The 23,311-nt window shown below is 44.8% G+C and overlaps 3 protein-coding genes, 1 long non-coding RNA gene and 1 pseudogene across 4 annotated transcripts in view; all 5 read right to left on the bottom strand.

Moving 5' to 3' along the window:
- LOC125440166 (zinc finger protein 91-like) overlaps positions 1-23,311 on the bottom strand; it is a 183,782-nt gene that overhangs the window by 61,063 nt on the left and 99,408 nt on the right. The gene's annotated exons all lie outside the window — the stretch shown is intronic.
- The window catches only part of LOC125440106 (zinc finger protein 420-like), a 313,705-nt gene that overhangs the window by 239,793 nt on the left and 50,601 nt on the right, over positions 1-23,311 (bottom strand).
- The window catches only part of LOC125440371, an 84,995-nt pseudogene that overhangs the window by 12,037 nt on the left and 49,647 nt on the right, over positions 1-23,311 (bottom strand).
- Positions 1-23,311, bottom strand: part of LOC125440115 (zinc finger protein 420-like) — a 157,200-nt gene that overhangs the window by 124,830 nt on the left and 9,059 nt on the right. The window lies entirely within an intron of this gene.
- LOC125440388 lies at positions 14,144-17,132 on the bottom strand. The gene is made up of 2 exons (XR_007245688.1): positions 17,101-17,132; positions 14,144-14,665 (listed from the first exon to the last, which is right to left on the bottom strand). It is a non-coding gene; the product is annotated as an uncharacterized LOC125440388 (long non-coding RNA).

The raw sequence follows: 23,311 nt of genomic DNA, 5'->3' as shown, positions 1-23,311 counted from the left end.
CCATGCTTTGGATCTTCAAATGTTCCTTCTCCTCTGGAAGGGCACCTCCAAGACTTTGATTTGTACTACTTCCTCCTGCAGAAATCATTGTTCAATCATATTCCCAGAGATCTGCTTTTAACCAGGCAGGAGTCTTTGTCATGCTCTACTTCAATTCCAAATGGTAAATGCTCATTGGAGGATTTGGAGCTGTTTTCCAGTAGGTGCCAAGAAGAATTACCTTCTCCACCCAAGGCCAATCATGAGCCACTTAATAGAGTTCTCCTCTACTTTAAAAGAGGACATTTTGGGAAAAAAATCTTTCCACTCTGGGAGAAATGCCAGCTGCCAGGCTCTGCAATGAGTCAGATGGGGAACAACAGATCTTGTGGCCCATGGGGCTTTGGGGGTGACAAAAGGATCGGCTCCCAAACAGGATGGAATTAATCAGGGAGGCCGTGTTCTGTGTGCCCCATTGACATGTGGGGGCAATGCATAACAGACCAACAGCTTTCCATACTTTCCTTGATCGACACTCTGGGTTGGATCTCAGGGAAGAAATAGTACCACTCTATCCGTTTGCATTGCTCAGACCTCACCTGGAACACTGCATCCAATTCTGGGCACCAGAATACATTAAAAATATTGGACTGTGTCCAGAGGAGGGTGACAAAATGGCAGCAGAATGGAGACTGTTTAGCTGTATTTGCTATGATTTCCTCCATGTGATTTATTTGATGATGAGTAAGGTGTGAAAGCCAGCTGAAACTTTTTCCACACTCCAGGCATTATATGGTTTGTCCCCTGCATTAATTCTTTGATGGGAAGTTAGATGTCCACTCCTACAGAAGTTTTTTCCATAGTCAAGGCATTTATATGGCTTCTCACCTGTGTGAATTCTTTGATGGGAAGTAAGGCTTCCACTCTGAATAAAGTCTTTTCCACACTCCAGGCATTTATAGGGTTTCACCCCTGTGTGAATTCTCTGATGTGCGGTAAGACCTGAGCTGTGACTGAAGGTTTTCCCACACTCCAGGCATTTATAAGGTTTCTGCCCTGTATGAACTCTTCGATGGGAAGTAAGGCTTCCACTATAACGGAAGCCTTTCCCACACTGGAGGCATTTGTATGGTTTCTCCCCTGTGTGAACTCTCTGATGTGAAGTAAGAGTTGTGCTTTGTCTGAAGGCTTTTCCACACTCCAGGCATTTATATGGTTTCTCTCCTGTGTGAACTCTCTGATGTATAGAAAGACTTGTGCTGTGACTGAAGGCTTTGCCACACTCTAGGCATTTGTACGGTTTCTCTCTTCTGTGAATTCTTTGATGGGAAGTAAGGTTTCCTCTCCGATTGAAGCTTTTTCCACAGACCAGGCATTTGTATGGTTTCTCCCCTGTGTGAATTCTCTGATGTACAGGAAGACTTGAACTGTCACTGAAGCTTTTTCCACACTCCAGGCATCGATATGGTTTCTCCCCTGTGTGAATTCTTTGATGGGTAGTTAGTTGTCCACTCTTACTGAATCCCTTTCCACACTCCAAGCATTTATATGGTTTCTCCCCTGTGTGAATTCTCTGATGTGCAGTAAGGCTTGTGCTGTGACAGAAGGACTTTCCACACTCCAAGCATTTGTACGGTTTCTCCCCTGTGTGAATACCTTGATGGGAAATTAGGTATCCACTCTTACTGAAGCCTTTTCCACACTCCAAGCATTTATATGGTTTCTGCCCTGTGTGAATTCTTTGATGGGAAGTAAGACTTGTGCTCCGACTGAAGGCCTTTCCACACTCCGGGCATTTGTATGGTTTCTCCTCTGTGTGAATTCTCTGATGTGAAGTAAGACTTCTGCTGTGACTGAAAGCCTCTCCACACTCCGGGCATTCGTATGGTTTTTCTCCTGTGTGAATTCTTTGATGGGAAGTGAGGTATCCACTCTTACTGAATCCCTTTCCACACTCTAGGCATTTATATGGTTTCTCCCCTGTGTGAATTCTTTGATGGGAAGTAAGACTTGTACTCTGACTGAAGGCCTTTCCACACTCCAGGCATTTGTATGGTTTCTCCTCTGTGTGAATTCTTTGATGGGAAGTAAGACTTCTGCTCTGACTGAAGGCCTTTCCACACTCCAGGCATTTGTACGGTTTCTCCCCTGTGTGAATTGTTTGATGGGAAGTAAGACTTGAGCTGATACTGAAGGTCTTTCCACACTCCAGGCATTTGTATGGTTTTTCTCCTGTGTGAATTGTTTGATGGGAAGTAAGATGTCCTTTCTGACTGAAGGCCTTTCCACACTCCAGGCATTTGTACGGCTTCTCCCCTGTGTGAATTCTTCTGTGGAAAGTAAGGCTGCCATTCTGACTGAAACGTTTTCCACATTCCAGGCATTTATATGGTTTCTCCCCTGTGTGAATTCTTTGATGTGCGGTAAGATTTCCACTCTCATTGAATTGTTTGCCACACTCTGGACATTGATAACGTTTCTCTCCTGTTTGAATTCGTTTATGAGAAATATAGTCGGTCTCCTGTGTATGACTGGTTAAATAAGAAATTATCTTTTTTTTCTCCACAAATCTCTCTGCATATTTCAAGGATTTAAGGATTTTCATTTGGTTACGTTCACTGCAATGGACATTTTTATTTGATTTTTCAGAAAGCCTTTCCCCAGTTGTAGCATTTTTATTCCTATTGTATTTTTCGTGAATTTCATCAAATAGTGCTGTTTTATGCGAATGGTCAACCTGGAAAGGACCAGAATTACTTCTGTCTTTCATTGACTGTTTTCCTTCTTTCTTTTCAGGGCAACGCAAGAAGAATACTCAGTTCTGTCTTTTCCATCGGAACCTGTCACCCCTTTTTCATTCACACAATGCTCTTTCATTCCATATGCTGGATCATCACACACTTCCCGTGTGGAAAGAGAAAAGAACTGCGGCGTGAACTCTAGGAAAAAGAACAGAGTTTGAGTGTTATAGACTGAACTAAATTAACTGCTGCACAGAATGCAAGAATTCAAAGGTCAGGGGTCTGAAAACCATTTCCGGAGTCCTGGAGGGCAATCTGGACCTATGAAATGCCACACAGTAGGGAGGATAGGATTGCATCAGGACAGTTACTGGCAGAGAGTTCCTTCACTGACCTAAACAGTAAATCAAACACCAGCCCCAAAATGAAGCTACAGGCCCGTGACTGTTGTTAGGCAGTGATGAAGGTCTCTGATTGGCAAGGATGTAGGTAAAGGGGGGGTTCTCAGGTTCAACCCCCCCCCATTACATGTCCGAAGCTCCACCCCCCTTTGTGGTTTTTTTATTTTAGAGGTTTTTTTTATTATTGGCCTATAAGCTAGCAGCACCAAACTTTCAGGGTATCTTTAGGAGACCCTCCTGATTATACCATCCAGGTTTGGTGAGGTTTGGTTCAGGGAGTCCAAAGTTATGGACTCCCAAAGGAGGTGCCCCATCCATTGTTTCCAATGGAAGCTAATAGAAGATGGAGGCTATTTATTTATTTATTTTATTTTTTGAGCTTATATACCGCCCCATCCCCGGGGGGCTCTGGGCGGTGTACAACATAGAAGAAGGCAATATAAGCAATTAAAACATTTAAAAGCAGCGAGAACTATAAAAATTTCTAGTAATATAATAAGTTACAGTAAAAATAAGAGTAGATGGTGGCATTAAAGCAATCTGCTATTATAATTTCCATCCCTTCCCCTAGTGGGGAGAAAAAACAGCATCCCACGCTCTGAACTAAAAAATTCTAATACATTTATGGTCCATAACTTTGGCCCCTATGGACCAAATCCCTCCAAACCTGGGTGATATCATCAGGAGAGTCTCCTACTGATACCACCCATGTTTTGTGAAGTTTGATATAGGGGGGTCCAAAGCTATGGACTCCCAGGGGGGGGGCGCCCCCCATCCCTTCTAATAGTTTCCAAATGCTTAAAGCCAGGAAATGGGCCAGCTACACATTTCAGGGTCCATAACTTTGGCTCCCCTGAACCAAACTTCACCTAACCTGGGTGGTATTATCAGGAGGGTCTCCTAAAGATACCCTAAAATTTTGGTGCTGCTAGTTTAACAATTGCACCCCTGACAGCAGGCACCCCCCAAATTTTCCCAGATTCTCCTTTTAAATATTCACCCCTTCAGCATAGATTCCTCTGACGGGAGACCCTGAGGTCCCCTAGTTTAAAAATTGAAAGCATGCTGTTTCAGGGTGGGAAAGCATCCACTCCCAAAATAGCATATCGGCTTTCCATAAAGAAGTTTAACTAGGGGACCCCAGATTCTCCTCCCTTGCTGTAGATTTAAAAGGATAGTTCTGTCCAATTCTAGCTTAAATACCACCATTGAAAGTGATGCTGTTTAGAGGTGGTTTCCAGCATCACAGCAGCTGCCCATCCAGGGGGAGGGGGTCACAAAATTCAGATTTTGCACTGGGCTCCATTGTCCCTAGGAGAGGACAGAAGGGACTGCCGGCTGGGAGCCCAGCTGGTGGTGGTAGGGCAGGGAAAAGCTCCGCTATCTCCTGGCCTCAGAGAGCTGCTCTGGCTGGGCCTTCCCAGGGGAGCCTCTCAGCCTATCTCTGACTGGGCAGCAGCTGGAGTGGGTAGAGTGTCAAGTGCTGAGATTCAGGAGCCCTGCTTTCTAAAACCCCAGTCTGCTGCAGAAGCCAGCTGGATGCACCCTGGCCCAGCTCATGTGTTCCCTGTGACTCCTGCTACCCTCCGAGGGAAGCCGTTGTAAGGATGTGATAGTGGAGAGCTCTGGGAAGAAGAATGGAGTTCCCAAATGTGTTAGAGACTGACAACAGACAACTGGAGATGAATCCTGGCTAAGGCTTGAAAGTTACTGAGAAAGCAAGGATTGCCTCTGCAAGATGTCCTATGTTAAAGTCCTGTTGGGGAAATCTCTATGCGCCAGGCTGCTCAGAATCGCTGACAACTCTGTCGGGAAACCCAGCGGGAGAAGAAGGTGAAATGCACTCATTGTGAGGCCCTTCTGGAATTGCTCTGGGTCTCATCTGCGGTGGAAATGCCTGCTTCCCATGCGCAAGGATCCCAGGTATCAGTGCCTGCATCTCCATTTAAAGCGGTTTCAGGTGCTCGGAGAATAGCCCTCGCTACAGAGCCTTCACGCCACTCAGTGCGGGACAGGGAACAAGCGAACTGACTTGGCACAAGGGAAGCTGGTTGTTTTCTACAAAGCTCCAGATCTACACCGCCATTTCCACATTCATTATCTCATCTGCAATCCCTAAGGAAGAGAAGGTCAAACACAGGATAATCCCTGTACAAATCCACCGGGCTTCTTAAAAGGAAGCGCAGGTATGGTACTGTCCCGAGGGACATATATAGGTAACTACCTGGCAGCTCCTCCTCCTTCATCACATGTCCCACGAAGCACCCTTTCTTCCTCTTCAAGGTTGGGATATGAGTCAGGCTTAGCAATCACCAAGACCTTTGTAACCCGCACGTTCCAACAACCACCAAATTATAACTCTCCTGAGTGCAAATAAATTCCTCAGTCCCAAGTGAGGCTGACAGCCCATCCAGAAATACACAATAGGTTGAATATTAGGAATGGGATGAGGGATAGGACAGAGCCATGAATCATCCATCTGGCTCTAGCATTTCTGTGACTGATGTGATGGATTACAGAAGATTCTTGTGATTGGCTGGCAGCTAAAGAGTCAGTTTTTAATCAGTGCTGTGAGAACTGAGAGCAAGTTCCGCAGCAAGGTGAGCTAAGGAGTCATGAGTGAGCTGAGGAACAGCTGTGTTAGGGAATTGCTCCGTTCTCTTGGCACAAAGCTAACTTCTGTGAGGGGACAAGTTCAGGCAGACAAGAATGGTCTGTTCTCAGTAATACAGCAGTGCTATGCCAAAGCTCACCAATTCCTGCTTTTATCTCTGAAGAAAATCTACTGAGGAACAATAAGCAGGAAAGGCTCATTAAGGAATGCCGCACATCACAGAGAAGGGAGTGGATTTTATTTTGTAGAGACACGCAAGGGAGAAAATACTACTCATAAACCTTAGTGGGTTCAGATTATTCAAGGCATGCCCTCTATCACCATCATTATTTGTAGCAGCAAAGGAATTTTCAGCAGATAGAATTAGGAACAACGGTAGAATTAAAGCCTATAAGATAAATCAGGAAGAAATAAGATTAAATTATCTGTAATTTTTGGAATTGCTGCTATAATGTATTTTTAATGAATTTTAATGTTTTATTGCTATTGTATTTATGAGATCTTAGATTGTATTTGTTTTATGTCTCATTGTACACCGCCCAGAGCCCTTCGGGGGTTGGGCGGTCTATCAAGCCTAATAAATAAATAAATAAATAAATAAATTTGCTGATTATATATTATTAATAATGATTAACCCAGTTGAAACGTTGAGAGAATTAAAAATAATATTAAAGGATTTTCAAAAATATTCTGAGTTGATGGTAAATATGGAAAAAACAGAAATTTTGGGAATAAATATAGAAAAGAAAATATTAGGAAAGGAATTGGTGACGAAGAGAATTAAATATTTGGGCATAACACTAACGAATAGAAATGAGAAGATGTTTAAATATAATTATGAAGCAATTTGGAAGAAAATTGCAAAGCAATTAAAAGAATGGCAGGGGAAGAATCTATCCATAACTAGGAGATTAATGGCATTAAAAACGTGTATTGTGCCAAAAATGTTTTACTTATTCCGTACCTTACCAATAGAGATTTAAAAAAAGCAGTTTGAGGAATGGGATAAGAAAATAAAATTATGGGTGTTTAATCAAAAGGGACCAAGAGTAATGAATAGTATATATGTCAAAGAAACTCATGGGCTGGGGTATCCCGGAATTATAAGAATATTATGAGGCATTCCAAATAAAGAGTTTGATGGGAATTCACGATGATAAAAGTGATAGATTGATTAAATTTGAAAATGAGATAAATGAGAATGTAGGCACTGGTGGGCAGAGACTGTGTTGCAGAAATGCAGCTGTAAACTTGGTCATGGGCAAAGAAGCCAGCAGAGTTCCCTCCACAGCCACCTCTCAGTCCAGGTGAGGCACGACTGGAGAGAAGCCCCTGCTCAGACTACCCCACTTTCTCTTGACTGAGCATTCCCCTGTGTCTTGGGGATTTTAGCTATGTGATTGAGATGCATTGCTTAAAGCTATCAATCAATGCTGCTAAAAGATATATGCAACCAGCCTGCTATATGTTACCATTGCCATCTGGAGCATTCTTTCCTTGATCTTTACTTTATGGCTTCACACGCTTTGTAGATAACTAGGCGTCTCCTGACACCCAGGTTCGAGTCTTAACACCCTGGAACCTTTTCTGATGTCATTTGAGGTGGTCCAACACAGGACTGCCAGGCGGAGGCACCCTCTCCGCAAAGGCATCCCAAACCAGAGGAAGGGTCATGGAGGGTCGCAGAGATCTGCTATTGGGGTCAGCCCAGAAGAAAAGGATCCTCACCCAGAGAAGACACATTCCGAAAGTTCTCCAGCATGACTTCCTTGTACAGCGCCCTTTCGGGGGGCCGCAGCAGGGCCCATTCCTCCTTGGTGAAATGCACGGCCACCTCTTCAAAGTACACCCCACCCTGCAAGGAAGAAGGAAACATTTCTTTACATCAGTGGAAAGCTGGTCTGTGGGCAGGAAATCCAAAAGCAGAGAAATTGTGATGGATTCCAGGGTAAATCTGCTCCTGATAGAAGGAACAATGGATTTGCTTATTTAATTCATAAGCCAAATTATACAGCTGTAAATATTTTCCCTTAACAAGGAAGGTTGATTAACTGCTCCAGCTAGTGAACATCTTGCTTTCTTTCTTACAACTAGTGGAATTTCTGAACCTTCAGACAACACACCTTTGAAGGTTCTGTGATGGTTGGCAGGTTGGTGCCAAGTTGTGTCACAAGAATACGCTTAGGGTGGTGTTCGCGCAACACTCATTTGAATCCAGGGCTTTTATTGCCACATTTAATCTGAGAATGAAGGTCCTTTTTATGGTGCCCAGTACCCAAGTGAGCAGATTTGGATGCAGGAATACCTAGATCTGTTGCAAAACGTCTGGCAATAGTGATCTTCAAAAATCTCATTAAAATCAGCTTTACTTGTTGACTGTATAAAAATTGTGTGAGCGCCCCCTCTGCTAGCCACCCCTTGCAGGAACTTGGCTACTCTTCTGGAACAAACAGGAAATGACTCAGTTGTTTGCTCGGCAAAGCTCTTTCGGTTTCAGCCAGGTAGCACAGGAGACTCCCTGCAAGCTTAGACCAACCTCTGAACAGTACCAGCCCAGCCCTCTCTCACATGCCTTTCTTTTATGTCTCCTTTGTGACATTCCTCTCCTCTCCTGAGATCCACTGTTCTAGCTCCTTTTAGGCTCTTTCAGCTTTCCTGGCCTCTCTCCATGATTTCTCTCACAGTAGCCTGGCTGGGCCTGTGCTGGCCTGCCTCCCCACGCCTAAGACTGATTGCAGCTTTGGTTAGGGGCTCACTGCTCTGGCCTCTGTTCCTGGAACTCCTTCTGAGGCCTCTTGCTGCTGAGGCCTCCTGATATGTTCCTACAAGGTTTCTTCTTGCTGGCTAGCTATTTCCTAAAGTCTCCTGCTCCTTAGGGAAAGTCTTTGTAAGTGGGCTAAGTCAGTTCAGTGGGGTGTTGTAGGGACGGGGTGGGGATCATTTATAACAAGGAGGGGAGTGGAACAGACTGGCAGGTGCTGGGAAACAGCCCCAACCCTGGACCCGTTGTATAGGTCTATGTCTCCATTTTAGTTATGTGTAAATGTTAGGAATTATGTATGTTATTTTGTAATGCTGCATTTTGTAATGCCGTCTCAGGCACCGGTTAATGTGAAGATTTTAAATTGTATGTCGTTTTATCTCATGTATCTGTTTACGTTCAAGACTTTTGGTCATAGAATCACAGAGTTAGAAAGACCACCAGGGACATTTGGTTCACCCCCCCTGCCATGCAGGAACTCACAGTTAAAGCACTCCTGCAACAGATGCAAGTGCTGGTCTAGCTGCCTGTTTAGAAAATCCCTCCAAAGGAGATTCCACCACCTTCCCAAGGCAGCGCATTCACAGTCAAACAGCCCTTTCTATCAGGGAACTCCTCTTTCTGGAATCTCTTTTTCAGAGCTTTTAAACTGTTAATTTGTGTTCCTTAGTCTCTGGAGCAATATGTGATATATTTTCTAAATATTTAGGCAGGGGCTGTTAAGAGACAGGTGAAATGGAGCCTGCTGGATCAGACCCAGAGTCCATCCAGTCCAGCTCTCGCTACTCCAGGGCTCCACCTTGTGCCTTTGGAGCTCCACCTGCAGGATGCGAAGCAAGGGCCTTCTGCTGCTGCTGCTCCTGAGCACCTGATCTGCTAAGGCATTTGTAATCTGAGATCAAGGAGGGATCAGGAATTGGGAGCCATATATAGATCACACTTCTCCTCCATGAATCTGCCTCCAAGCCCCTTTTAAAGTTTTGCTATGTCTAGGCTAGTGGCCACCACCACCTCCTGCAGCATATTCCAAACACCAAATCACACGCTAGCATGAAAGAAGTGTTTCCCTTTGATTAGTCCTCATTTTTCCCCCAGCATTTCTAAATGAATGCCCCCCTGGTTCTAGTATTGTGAGAAAGAGAGAAAAATCTCTGTCAACATTTTCTACTCCCATGCATTAATTTTATAGACTTCAATCACATCCCCCCTCAGACGTCTCCCAAACTAGAGAATCCCAAAAAACTGCAGCCTCTCCTCATAAGGAAGGTGCTCCTTCCAGAGACTCAATGAAGAGACTTATGCCACCCCTTCACCTTTTCTTCTCCAGATTTAGAGAACATACCCAGGGGTCTTAAGCGTGTCCTCACACAGCCAGGCATGGATTATAGACTTTCCCTCTGGATGCACGCTTCCAGCTATTTCAAGTGATCCTTCCTGAATGTCTGTGTCCTATGGAGCTTAATATTAAGCCAAGAGAGGCAAATCTAATAGTGGAACAGCTGCACAGAGAGGAGGGGGAGACAGAGCTCCTGTGGGGACATTTAACCCTCTAACCCCACCCTCTTTGGGGCCAAGGTCCTAAGCTTTAGGGTTGTCTTCACTGCGGGGCTGCCTTAGGAGGAAGAGGCCACAGGATGGCTGAGCACGTAACTTGACCTGGTGTGAGAAATTCATGGTATCCAGTGTTTTATTGTATAGTTTCTGCTCCTGCCAGTCTAGGCCTCGGAAGGGGGGGGGGTCACCATGGGCTGTCTGGAAATCTGGCAGCACCAGGACCAAGGGCAAGGACCCCCACACTCCGAGCCCCAGAACAGAAGGAACCATCGCTTCCCTCTCACGATGTCTGGACCAGGCCCTCCTCACTCCCACCCTCCTCCTTTTACCTGATTAGCTGTATGGCCATGGTTCTCTCTTCCCTTCGGCTCCAAGCGCAGGAGATGGTGTAGAAGGCATCTATGTTTTTTCACTCTTGCCTGGATAATGAGAAATAAAAGGGGTGGGGATTTCTTCTTTCTGCACTATGCAAATGGCGTTCCTGGAGCCCAGTCCCTCGCTGAATGACTCTCTCTCACAATGGCTTCAGGCACAGCTGAGGAGACCACCTTTGATTGAGGAAGGGTCCACAGTGTTTGACTCCATCACCGTTCTCCCACTATTTGGGGTGGTCCCCCATTCATACCTCCTCCTTCCAACCTCTGCACATCCACTCTAAAGTAAAGAGTTCCTGACCCTGCACCACTGAAGCCACACTCTGCAAGTTTTCAAAGTGGCAGCCCCTAGAAGGCCTTCCAGCTGCAGACTCCAGCTTGGCAGGAAAGGCGGAGAGATCCTGAGGAGGCCCCCTGATGCCTCCACAACCAGGTGGGAAGGGGAGGGAAAAGTACACAAGCCCCTCCCCAGAAGAAGCCCCCCTGGGGCAAACCCAAGTGCAAAGGGAGGGGTCTCCGGCCCCTGCTCTGCTTCCCCAAAGACAAGAGTGCACCAGAGGGGCAGGGGGAGAATCTGCTGGGGGTGTGGGCTTGCCCCCTGGCTCCTTGGGGGAGGGCATGGGACACCCCCCCCCCGCCCTGCTTCCCCTGCTCTGGACTCCAGAGATGCTTCCTCGCCCCCCAGACCAGCAGCACCCGCCTTATCCGAGGGACCACCTTGCAGCAATACGTGCTCCGGGCCTGGTGTCCCCCCCCCGCCAGCTGGGATTGGGAGGGAGGGGGGAGCCCTTAAACCAGACACGCCCCTTTGCATTGCAGCTGCAGCTGGCTCTGCGCCCCCCTCCAGGAGCCTGAACTCTGCCCGCAAGAGGGGCGGGTGGGCAGCAGAGCCTGGCCTGGGGGGGCAGAAGGGGGGTCTCTCTTATTTCTGGGGTCCCAGCGCCCCACAGCCCGCTGCCTCTCCCCACTAATCATATGCCGTCCCCTTCTGGATCCTTTGGATCAACTCCCCCCCGCCCCACCTGAAGAGCCTCCTGCCGGGCGCTCCTCCCCCTCCTTCCCTGCGTCTCTTTCCTGAATATGCTGGGACTTCCCGTCCAGCTGCCCCTGAGGCGCTGAGCGAGCGCCTGATCCTGCTGCTGCAGAAAGGGGGCCAAGGGAGGGACCCCCGCTCTCCCCCCACCCCTCTGGCCGCGGCTTCTCTAGGACTGCGCCTCTCTGTCCCTTTAACCCTCGGGGGCAGGGGCGAGGCGTGGCTACAGGTGCTGTCTGGGGTCTGCTGGGAGACCGGCACTATGCGGGGTGTGTGTGTGTGTGTGTGTTGTTTTAATCGTTCTCCCCGCTCTTCCACATATATTAAATGCACATAAATATAGTGTGTGTGTGTGTGTGTGTGTCCACATCCACACCAGGCTTGGGGGGGAAAGAGAGTTGGTTTTCATACCCCACTTTTCTCTCCTGTAAGGAGTCTCAAAACAGCTCCCTCCCCCTGCCCACAACAGACACCTCCTGGGGTCAGTGGGGTTGAGAGAGTTCTGAGAGAACTGTGACCTGTTGGGGGAAACAACCCCTGGTGTGTGTTTTCCCTTTGCACACCGGCACAGAGCTTTATCGGCGGCACGCGCAGGGAGCTGAAGCTCGCTGGAGAGAACTTCAGACACAAAAGAAAGTCGGAGTCGTTTGCAGTTTCTAATCTAATAAAAAGAGTATTTATTAGTGAACTCCGTCCTGGATAGAAAGGCGGAGAGACAGGTTCACTAATCTATCCTATTCTAGCTGGATGGAGAAGGATGGGCAGAAAACACATCCTCTCCCTAGGTATGGTGAAAGTAAGATGGAGAGTCCTGAGAAGGAGGCGGAAGCCAGGGAGGAAGTCCCCGAGAGCATCGCCCATTGGCATCAGCGACAGGACTGTGCATGATAGAGTAAAGGTGACAAATTCCTAGGTCCCTTTCTAGTCACTGGCTATCTAGTAAAAAAAAAACCCCTCTATAGGTTGAGGCAGGAAACAGAGTAAAGTCCCAAAAGGTTTTGGTGGCAAAGGAGGGAATCAAACCTGCTCCACCAGATAAGAGCCTGCTGTGAGCAGCAGTGGCGTAGGAGGTTAAGAGCTCGTGTATCTGTCGATTCCCCCCGCCTGCTGCCGCCCTGAGGACTTCGTGGAGGCCACCTGGGGAATTCATGAGGATTAGCGGTGCACTCCCACACGCCATGGCTGGGTGACCTTGGGCTAGTCATAGCTTCCGAGCTCTCTCAGCCCCACCTACCCCGCTGGCAGGGCGCTTTCTGTTTTTCAGAGGGGAAGGGCAAGGAGATTGTCAGCCCTTGAGTCTCCTACAGGAGAGAAAGAGGGATATAAATCCAAACTCTTCTTCTTCAAAACTCTTCTAGAGCGTACCGTATCAACCTGTCTGGCAGGAAGATGCTCCTCGAGTCCCTGGTGGCAGCAAGCTGGCTACTCAGTTCAAGAGCTGCAGAGATGAACACACGTTAGAAACCGCCGCGGTTCCAGACCAGACCCCTGAGTAGTCTCTGGTGGAAAATTCTTCACGTCAAAATGCCTCCTGCCTGGCCCTTTATATGTGGTGGCACCGAGGATTGAACCCGGGACGCTCCACGTGCCAAACAGTTGCTGTACTAGCGAGCTATGGCCTCTGCCCCCAGTGGGGTGGCTGCAGGGGGTTTTTCTGACCTTCTTGTATGGAAGGGGCCATAGAGGCCATCTAGTCCAGCCCCTGCTCAATGCAGGATCAGCCTCCAGAGCATCCCAGATAAGTGTTTGTCCAGCTGCCACTTAAAGACTGCCAGAGAGGAGGAATTCATTACCTCCCTAGGCAACCCATTGCACTGTTGTGCAGCTCTTACAGTTAAAAAAAGGTGTTTCTAATATCCAGCCAGTACCATCCACCTGTAATTTATAAACATTATTGCGAGTTCTCTCTTCTGCTGCTGACAGGGAGAACTCCCTGCCCTCCTCAAATACTTCAAGAGAGCAACCTCGTCTCCAGAGAGGCCCTGATCTTCCTCGCTCTTTACATGAAGCATCGGAGTTGGAAAGGTATTCTCAACCTCCTGCAGAAGGCATGGAAACTTCAATAACTGCACAGCATCTGTTCTGGGTTGTCCATCCAAATGGAGTCGGAGGGGAATAAGATACTTGATAAGCAAAGAGTTCTCCATGACTACATAAACACGCTTCCCTGCGGCCAGTCCTGGAACACCCTCTCTCCCATACATGCTTGAGAAAGCACAACTGAGGGGACTACCTTTGATCGAGAGAAGGCTCTAGAGTGTCTGACGAAGATCTTTCCCCACAGAGTGGCTCGTGGAAGTAATATTGACTACTCCATTCCGCATTGAAAAGGGTTCAGACTCTCACCTGGAAGCCGTTTGTGTTGTGTTCTGGGCACCGCAATGCATGAAAAAATATTGGAGAGGGGAGGGTGACCGAAATGATAAAAGGTCTGGAATCCATGCCCTATGAGGAGAGACGTAGGAAGCTGGGGGTGTTTAGTCTAAAGAAGAGAAGGTTAAGGAAGAGAGGGAGACATGATAGCCATGTTTAAATATTTGAAGGGACAGCCTGTTGAAAAGGGAACAAGCTTGTCAATAGAGAAAAATGTAATCTTGATCAAAATAACCGAAAGCCCGAGGTAATCGTAGTTCCTGTTACATAGAGGCTATGGAGAATATTTGGCTACTGTTGTTCAGTGGTTTTCTTTTCTTAATTTTGATTGTAAAAGTCAATTAAAATACAACAATACAGAATCAAGAGAAAACAAGAAAATACAAGTTACAATATGTAATAAACACAAAACTATTGTACGGAACTATCCAAGAAAAGAAAATATGATACGTATTATATTAGCTCAGTCTGAAAACCAAATAATACAACACTCCTCATTATGAATATATTCTTTCTATCATCGTTTTCAATGTTTTCTATTTAATCATTTGCTTCTTCAATTTCTTAACATTTCTCCTACAGTGAAATAAATGAAATACATTATCTCATCTATTTTGTCATAATTTCTAGATTCCTTCCCATCTTCTAAACAAGAAAGAAAAAATGCATTGCGAAACAAGAGGAAATGTCTATCTCTGTTGTTATCTTGAATTATCCTGTCCTTTACTTGTTATTATAACATAGAAAATAAACATTTTAATATGACAGTGGTTTTTCCACAGGGGGCATGACTTCCGTCTCCAGCATTCCTCGACGGCAGAATTTGGAGGAGGAGCTCCCATCACTGGTTAAAGTTTGGAATTTTGTCATTTACAACTATAATGAACACCTAATTTATCTAAATAACTATATGGTGGGTGAATGGACCGCTAAAGTGTTGTGGGTTGATAAGTTTTATGATGCTAGGTCAGCAAAAAAAGCGGCAGAGGAGTATTAATAGAACTCCCACACCATATGCTACAACTAAAATAATGGACTTTTTTTTCCCAAGTAAAAACAACTAGCCGCTTTGAAGCATTAATGGATAAAGAGGAGATTGTAAATGATACCCCAATGAGAGAAACATCTCAAAATTCTGCGACCAGGAAGCTCAGCGAACATCCCGATGATATAATTAATAAGCCCCGGGAACCATAAATACAGCCGGGCGAAGAGGGATACTTTAAAGCTAATGTAAGCGGAAAGGATTGGGAGGATGTTTTCAAATACTTGTTTATCTCTCACCATGGCGGCTATAAACGAAATACATTTTAATGAGCATGAAGCTGATAAAATAGTAAAGCCGGCTGGCTGGTAACAAAATTACGATGTTCACCGGAAGCGAAGGCAGAATAAAGGCAGGCTCAGCCAAAGGAGCCAATTGGAGAGTGTTAAAGGAACATGCATCAATCCTTCCTTGGGAGAAGGCAAAAAGGAGAGTTTCGGCAACTCCTGCAACCTGATACTTTTGACATGGGCAGACATATAGTTTATAATGTTTTAAGCCATTGTGTTTAATCACATAAAGTATATTAGAAATAACTCATAGAGGATCAGTAAGATGCTGTTAGTTAAACAAAGAGCTGTAATTTCATTAGTAGAGAGGCCTGCTTGGGCGGAGGGGGGGAGATTTCTGCACTTTTCTGTGCAAAAGTCTAGTGAACAAACTTTGGAATTTAAGGACCTGACCTCTTACTACAAGATATAGCTTTCAGTGGTTGGCATAGCAACTATGTCAAAGGGCGACCGACATACAAAAAAGGAGGTGGGAAAACAGACCTTACAGTAGAAGAAACTAAACTTAGTTTGCCTTACGTAGGTTGTTGTTAACTCAAGTCCTGTCCAAATTAGGAGTGGAGATGCAAATGGTAATGTATACATATTCCAAATCTAGCCAATGGTCAGAAGGCAAGGAGGGATGTTTGTAAGAGGGAATAAATTATGTTACACAAATAACAGCCCCTTTGAACCTCTCTGTTGCTTAAATCCTGTTAGTGCCTTTATAACATACCATGCTAAACTTTGAAAGCAGCGCGCAGCTTCGAAGGAAATAATAAAATCTTTTGAAACTGGGTGAAATCATCTTCTGGAAAAGGTTTATTTAACCTAGCAGAGCGAGCTGTGTTTCTGCCTTATCACTTTTGCCCAATAAAATTTGTATAACTGTAGGTAAATACAGAGGGGAGTACAATGTAACGTGGATTATTACGCCACTAGCCTCTCGCAAATCCTACTATTCATAAAATATGTAAAATGAAATAGTCACTCTATAAGTTCTAGTGCACAAGCACTTATAAGGCATAATATGCAATAGTAATATGAAATACACCATCAAAGATATATCAATAAAAGCTTGACTTGCTAGTATAACATAAAGTGGCTCCGTCCCTGGAGTATAATGTTCAAAAGAAATAAATTGATTCACATAGGTTCATTCATAAATGAGTTCATTCATAAGTTCAATAATGATCCAAAGTATGCATTCCAGAGCAAAAAGGCTCTTGCTCAGACAATCTTCCAAACGTTATCAGTTTCTATCCACTAACATACCAATAAAAGCTTGACTTGCTAGTATAACATAAAGTGGCTCCGTCCCTGGAGTATAATGTTCAAAAGAAATAAATTGATTCACATATATTCGGCCCAAGAACAGCGCCCATTCCATAAGTTCAGTAATGATCCAAAGTAGCAATTCCAGAGCAAGCGCCTTTGTCCCAGACAATCTTCCAAACGTTATCAGTTTCTATCCACTAACAGGAAATAATAATAATAAGCCTCCAGCATCCGTGGAGTGAAGAGGACAAGTGTAAACCCGACGGAACCCTTATCTGAGGCTCTGCGCTGAGGGGGTGAATCCGTAGAAGATGTCTAAAACTTGAATCACGGAAGACAAGTAAAGTGGATGATTTAATTACACCAGACATTCCTCCCACTGAAGAAAAAGGAAATATAATCGCATCTCCCAAGATTTGGATTAAAGAGAAGATGAAGTTATTCCAATCGAATACGAACTGGACATGCGCTCTAACAGAGTTCTGCATTACAGATCAAACAATAGAAGGGAAGAGAAAGCATGAACGCAGGGGCTGGCTGAACTTGATCAAAATGCTGATCCACTGGAACTGAATGAAGCCCTTAAACTAGAAGAACTGAGTAAAGAAGGGCCAGTTATAGTGGGGAAGGAGTCTGGATGTGAGGGGAAGCTGGAAGAGAATGGATGTATTTCCGTACATAAGAACATAAGAACTAGCCTGCTGGATCAGACCAGAGTCCATCTAGTCCAGCACTCTGCTACTCGCAGTGGCCCACCAGGTGCCTTTGGGAGCCTGCTTATGATGAGCAATGGCCTTCTGCTGCTGCTGCTCCCGAGCACCTGGTCTGCTAAGGCATTTAAGAACATAAGAACGAGCCTGCTGGATCAGACCAGAGTCCATCTAGTCCAGCTCTCTGCTACTCGCAGTGGCCCACCAGGTGCCTTTGGGGAGCCTGCTACGCAGGATGCGGGAAAAGCAATGGCTCTCTCATGCTGCTGCTGCTGCCCTCGAACACCCGGTCTGCTAAGACATTTAAGAACATAAGAACTAGCCAGCTGGATCAGACCAGAGTCCATCTAGTCCAGCTCTCTGCTACTCCCAGTGGCCCACCAGGTGCCTTTGGGAGCTCACATGCAGGATGTGAAAGCAATGGCCTTCTGCTGCTGCTGCTGCTCCCGAACACCTGGTCTGCTAAGGCATTTAAGAACATAAGAACGAGCCTGCTGGATCAGACCAGAGTCCATCTAGTCCAGCTCTCTGCTACTCGCAGTGGCCCACCAGGTGCCTTTGGGAGCTCACATGCAGGATGTGAAAGCAATGGCCTTCTGCGGCTGCTGCTGCTCCCGAACACCTGGTCTGCTAAGGCATTTAAGAACATAAGAACGAGCCTGCTGGATCAGACCAGAGTCCATCTAGTCCAGCTCTCTGCTACTCGCAGTGGCCCACCAGGTGCCTTTGGGAGCTCACATGCAGGATATGAAATCAATGGCCTTCTGCTGCTGCTGCTGCTTCTGAGCACCTGGTCTGATAGATCTACAGGGGCAATTAGATCAGATTACAATGGAACGACTAAGAAATCAACATGAGGAGAAGGATAGAGCTCCAATTATACCACTCCCATTATTGTCAAACAGCCAGTCCAGATCTCAAATGCTTTTGCACTACTGTCATGGAATGTGAGTAATTTTATGGCCAAATTTGACATCTTACTGGTACTAGAAACCTGGTGTCTGGATACCCCCTTATTAAATGGGTACAAAACCTCTGAGCTAGCAGCTGAGGCATCTAAGAGAGGAAGAGCGAAAGGCGGGTTAGGGTTATTAATTTCAATGGCACTGAAAGTTAAGCTTATTGAGTTACCTTCCTTTAAGCAACTAGCTATGGCAGTAGCACTTTGTTACGAGCAGACCAGTTGTATAATTATTAATGTATACAGTCCCCCAACCAAAACAAAAGATTGTTTAGAAACATTATGGAATGGATTAGGAATGTATATAGAACATATAATCAGGATGATATCATCATATTATATTATAGTAGGTGGAGATTTTAATGCCAGAATTGGCCCAGACGATAACAGCTTAAATCATACACAAAAATGGGACCTTTCCATAACAAAGAAATTACTACCCGTGCCCAGGCTGTCTAAGGATTCTAAATTAAACACTGCAGGAATTCATCTGTTAAAAATGGCTAAACATCTTAAATTACACACTCGGAATGGGGCATACCCAAACGATTACCCTGCAGAATATACTTATTGGTCTGGAGCACGCATGAGTGTCATTGATTATATTATGGTGTCAGTAAGCATGGTAAATTTTGTGGATGCCTTTGAAATTTCAACATATTTATGATAGTGACCTTTTACCTCTTACTAAGAAATTTGAGATTCCCAAATTTACCCCACGGATATCTGAAACATATAAAGAGGCATTAATAATTAAGAAACATTTGCAGAGTCAATTGGAATGCAAGGCTGGAAAAGGCAATGAAAGAGTTTTTTGAGTCTGGTGCCGTGGATGATATTGCAAGGAAGTGCATAGAGACTAATGATGTGGATGCGTGCCTACAGGGTTATGCTAAGCCGATTGGAAAAAGATGTGAGGTAATGAAGGCGGCTAGTCCCAAGCGCAAAAGCCAACCAAATGGGTACTCTAAATCTTGGTTTGACGGGGAGTGTACGGAAGTGAAGAAAGCCCTGAATGACTTGAAAAAACTTAAAACTGTATTGTATGAACAGCTGAAGGTAATGAGATTTCTATATAGGTATTTTATGGATGAAATGATGTAGAAACTTTTAAGGGATGGTCTTTGACCGCAATAATAAAATTCATTCTAATATGAGAGTGAGATTGATTATATTTCTAATTTTTCTTTTTAAACATACAACCTTATGCTTGTACGTTTAACTTATCTAATATAGAATTGTTTTAATATACTCTATACATAGTTTCCTTTCAACTTCCAAGTTAACCTGTCCATTTCCAGCATATGGGTCACTTTCTTCTCCCAGTCTTCTATTCAGTGTTTTCATGTTATAAGTGGGGGGCTCATCTTTTGTATCTGTAGTGTAAACAAAGGTTTGTAAATATAGAATGCACAGAATAACAATCTAATACCAGCGCCAACATTGATGCCAGTGCTCTGGATCTTCTAATTTTCAGGCTCCTCTGCAAGGGCAATTCCAAGACTTTGATTTGTACTACTTCTTCCTGCAGAGATCATTGTTCCATCATCTTCTCAGAGATCTGCTTTTAACCAAGCAGTAGTCCTTGTCATGCTTTACTTCAATTCCAAATGGTAAGTGCTCATTGGAGGATTTGGAGGTCTGTTTTCCAGTAGGTGTCACAAAAAATTGCCTCCTCCACCCAGGGCCAATCATCAGCCACTTAACAGTGTTCTCGTCTACTTTGAAAGAGGAATTTTTTTTGGGGGGGAGGATGACAGTTGCTAGGCTCTGCAATGAATCAGTAGGGGAAGAGCAGATCTTGCGACCCATGGGGTTGTCATTTTGGGGTGACAAAAGGATCTGGCCCACAACAGGATGGAATTAATCAGGGAGGCCCTGTTCTGTGAGCCCCATTGAAATGTGGGGGCCATGCATAAAAGGCTGACAGCTTTCCATACTTCCCTTGATCAAAACTATGGGTTGGATCTCACGGAAGTAACAGTACCACTCTATTCTGCATTGCTCAGACCTCACCTGGAATACTGTGTCCAGTTCTGGGCACCACAAGGCATGAAATATATTGGAGTGGGCCCAGAGCAGGGTGACCAAATGGTAAAAGGTCTGGAATCCATGCCCTATGAGGAGAGACTTAGGGAGCTGGGTATGTTTAGTCTAAAGAAGAGAAGGTTAAGGGGGTAGGGGAGGCATGATAGCCATGTTTAAATATCTGAAGGGATGTCATGTTGAAAAGGGATCAAGCTTGATTTTTGCTGCTCCAGAGACTAGGATGTGGAGTAATGCATTCATGGTGAAGGAATGAACATTAAGTAGAACTTTCTGATGCTAAGGGTTGTTTGACACTGGAATCCATTGCCTTGGAGGGTGGTGGAGTCTCCTTCTTTGGAGGTTCTCAAACAGAAACTGAATGGCCATCTGTCAGGAGCTCAATGATTGTGTGTTCCTGCATGGCTAGGGAGTTGGACTGGAGCACCCAACTTTATTATATGATAATCAGGTCAGAAATGTATAATACAGAAAGTGACTGAGAACTCAGGAGGGAAAAGGGGAAGAGAAAAAAGAGCAATAAAAATATGGTCAGAAGAAAACTTGTGTCAGAGAGTGATGTCAATAGAAAAAGGTAATCTAGATCAAAAGAGAGATAATTAACTCTGAAAATGTAGTTGATGGAGAATATTTAGGTGATTGTCGAACAGCGTTTTCATGTTAGAAGTGGTGGGAGCACCAGAAAGAAGGGTCAGTCATCAATAAGGAGTGTCTGAGCAAAATCATATCAAGGAGATTGCAGCAGAGAATGGAGACTGGTTAGCTGTATTTACTATGATTTTCCCCACCTGATTTCTTCGAAGACAAATAAGGTAGGAAAGCCAGCTGAAATATTTTCTACACTCCAGGAATTTGTATGGTTTTTCCTCAGTGTGAATTCTTTGATGGGAAGAAAGATTTATGCTCTGACAGAAGGCTTTTCCACACTCCAGGCATTTGTATGGTTTTTCCCCTGTGTGAATTCTCAGATTTGAAGAAAGATTTTCACTCTGTCAAAGCTTTTCTCACATTCCAGGCATTTGTATGGTTTCTCCCCTCTGTAAATTCTTTGACGGAAAGTAAGGTTTCCACTTGTTCTGAAGCTTTTTCCACACTAGAGGCATTTGTATGGTTTCTCTGCTCTGTGAGTTCTCTGATGTGAAGTAAGACTGAAGTTGTGACGGAAAGCTTTTCCACACTCCAGGCATTTGTATGCTTTCTCTCCTGTGTGAATCCTCTGGTGTTTACTAAGACCTGTGCTGTGACTGAAGGCTTTTCCACACTCCAGGCACTTATATGGTTTCTCCCCTGTGTGAATTCTTCGATGGGCACTAAGGTTTCCACTACCACTGAAGTGTTTGCCACACTCTGGACATTTATAGGGTTTCTCCCCTGTGTGAATTCTTTGATGTGTAGTAAGTGCTGATTTGTAACTAAACTCTTTTCCACACTCCAGGCATTTATATGGTTTGTGCCCTGTATGAATTCTTTGATGGGAAGTAAGGTTTCCACTTTGACTGAACCCTTTTCCACACTCAAGACATTTGTATCGTTTCTCCCCTGTGTGAATTCTCTGATGTGAAGTAAGACCTGTGCTCTGACTGAAGGCTTTTCCACACTCCAGGCATTTGTATGGTTTCTCCCCTGTGTGAACTCTCTGATGTGAAGTAAGACTTGTGCTCTGACTGAAGGCTTTTCCACACTCCAGGCATTTGTATGGTTTCTCCCCTGTGTGAACTCTCTGATGCAAAATAAGACTTGTGCTGTGACTGAAGACTTTTCCACACTCCAGGCAATTATATGGTTTCTCCCCTGTGTGAACTCTTTGATGGGCAGTAAGGTTTCCACTACCAATGAAGTGTTTGCCACACTCTGGACATTTATAGGGTTTCTTCCCTGTGTGAATTCTTTGATGGATACTAAAATTTGATCTGTGATTAAAGTCTTTTCCACACTCCAGGCATTTATATAGTTTGTGCCCTTTATTAATTCTTTGATGGGAAGTAAGGAGACCTCTCTTACTGAAGCCTGTTCTACGCGCCAGGCATTTGTATGGTTTCTCCCCTGTGTGAACTCTCTGATGTGAAGTAAGACTTGTGCTCTGACTGAAGGCTTTTCCACACTTCAGGCATTTGTATGGTTTCTCCCCTGTGTGAACTCTCTGATGCACAGTAAGACCTGTGCTGCGACTGAAGGCTTTTCCACACTCCAGGCACTTATATGGTTTCTCCCCTGAGTGAACTCTACGATGGGCAGTAAGGTTTCCACTACTACTGAAGTGTTTGCCACACTCTGGACATTTATAGGGTTTCTTCCCTGTGTGAATTCTTTGATGGGTACTAAAAGTTGATCTGTGATGAAAGTCTTTTCCACACTCCAGGCACTTATATGGTTTGTGCCCTGTATGAATTCTTTGATGCAAAGTAAGGTGACCATTATCACTGAAGCCTTTTCCACACTCCAGGCATTTGTATGGTTTCTCTCCTGTGTGAATTCTCTGATGTGAAGTAAGACTTATGCTCCGACTGAAGGCTTTTCCACACTCCAGGCATTTGTATGGTTTCTCCCCTGTGTGAATTCTCTGATGTGTAGTAAGACTTGTGCTCTGACTGAAGGCTTTTCCACACTCCAGGCATTTGTATGGTTTCTCGCCTGTGTGAACTCTTCGATGAGAGGTAAGGTTTCCACTATTACTGAAGTGTTTGCCACACTCTGGACATCTATGGGGTTTCTCCCCTGTATGAATTCTTTGATGTGTAGTAAGGGCTGATTTGTGACAAAAATCTTTTCCACACTCCAGGCATTTATATGGTTTGTGCCCTGTATGAATTCTTTGATGGGAAGTAAGGAGACCACTCTGACTGAAGCCTTTTCCACACTCCAGGCATTTATATGGTTTCTGCCCTGTGGAAATTTGAGGGGAAATAAGGCTTCCACTGTTGTTGAAGCGTTTTCCACCATCCCAGCATTTATAGTTGGTCTTCTGTGTGTGAATTCTTTTATGAGAAGTTATTGTTTTCTCCCCAAATCTCTTTGTACATTTCTGGGATTTAAGGATTTTCATACTGTTACGGACACTGCAATCAATATTTTTATCAGGTTTTTCAGAAACTCTTTCTCCAGTTGCGGCGTCCTCATTATTGTATTTTTCGTGAATTTTATCAACTACTGCAGTTTTATGTGAATCTTCCCC

Source organism: Sphaerodactylus townsendi, linkage group LG01 (genome assembly GCF_021028975.2).
Source record: "Sphaerodactylus townsendi isolate TG3544 linkage group LG01, MPM_Stown_v2.3, whole genome shotgun sequence".
Taxonomy (NCBI): domain Eukaryota; kingdom Metazoa; phylum Chordata; class Lepidosauria; order Squamata; family Sphaerodactylidae; genus Sphaerodactylus; species Sphaerodactylus townsendi.
This window is presented reverse-complemented; position numbering and strand designations above follow the sequence as displayed.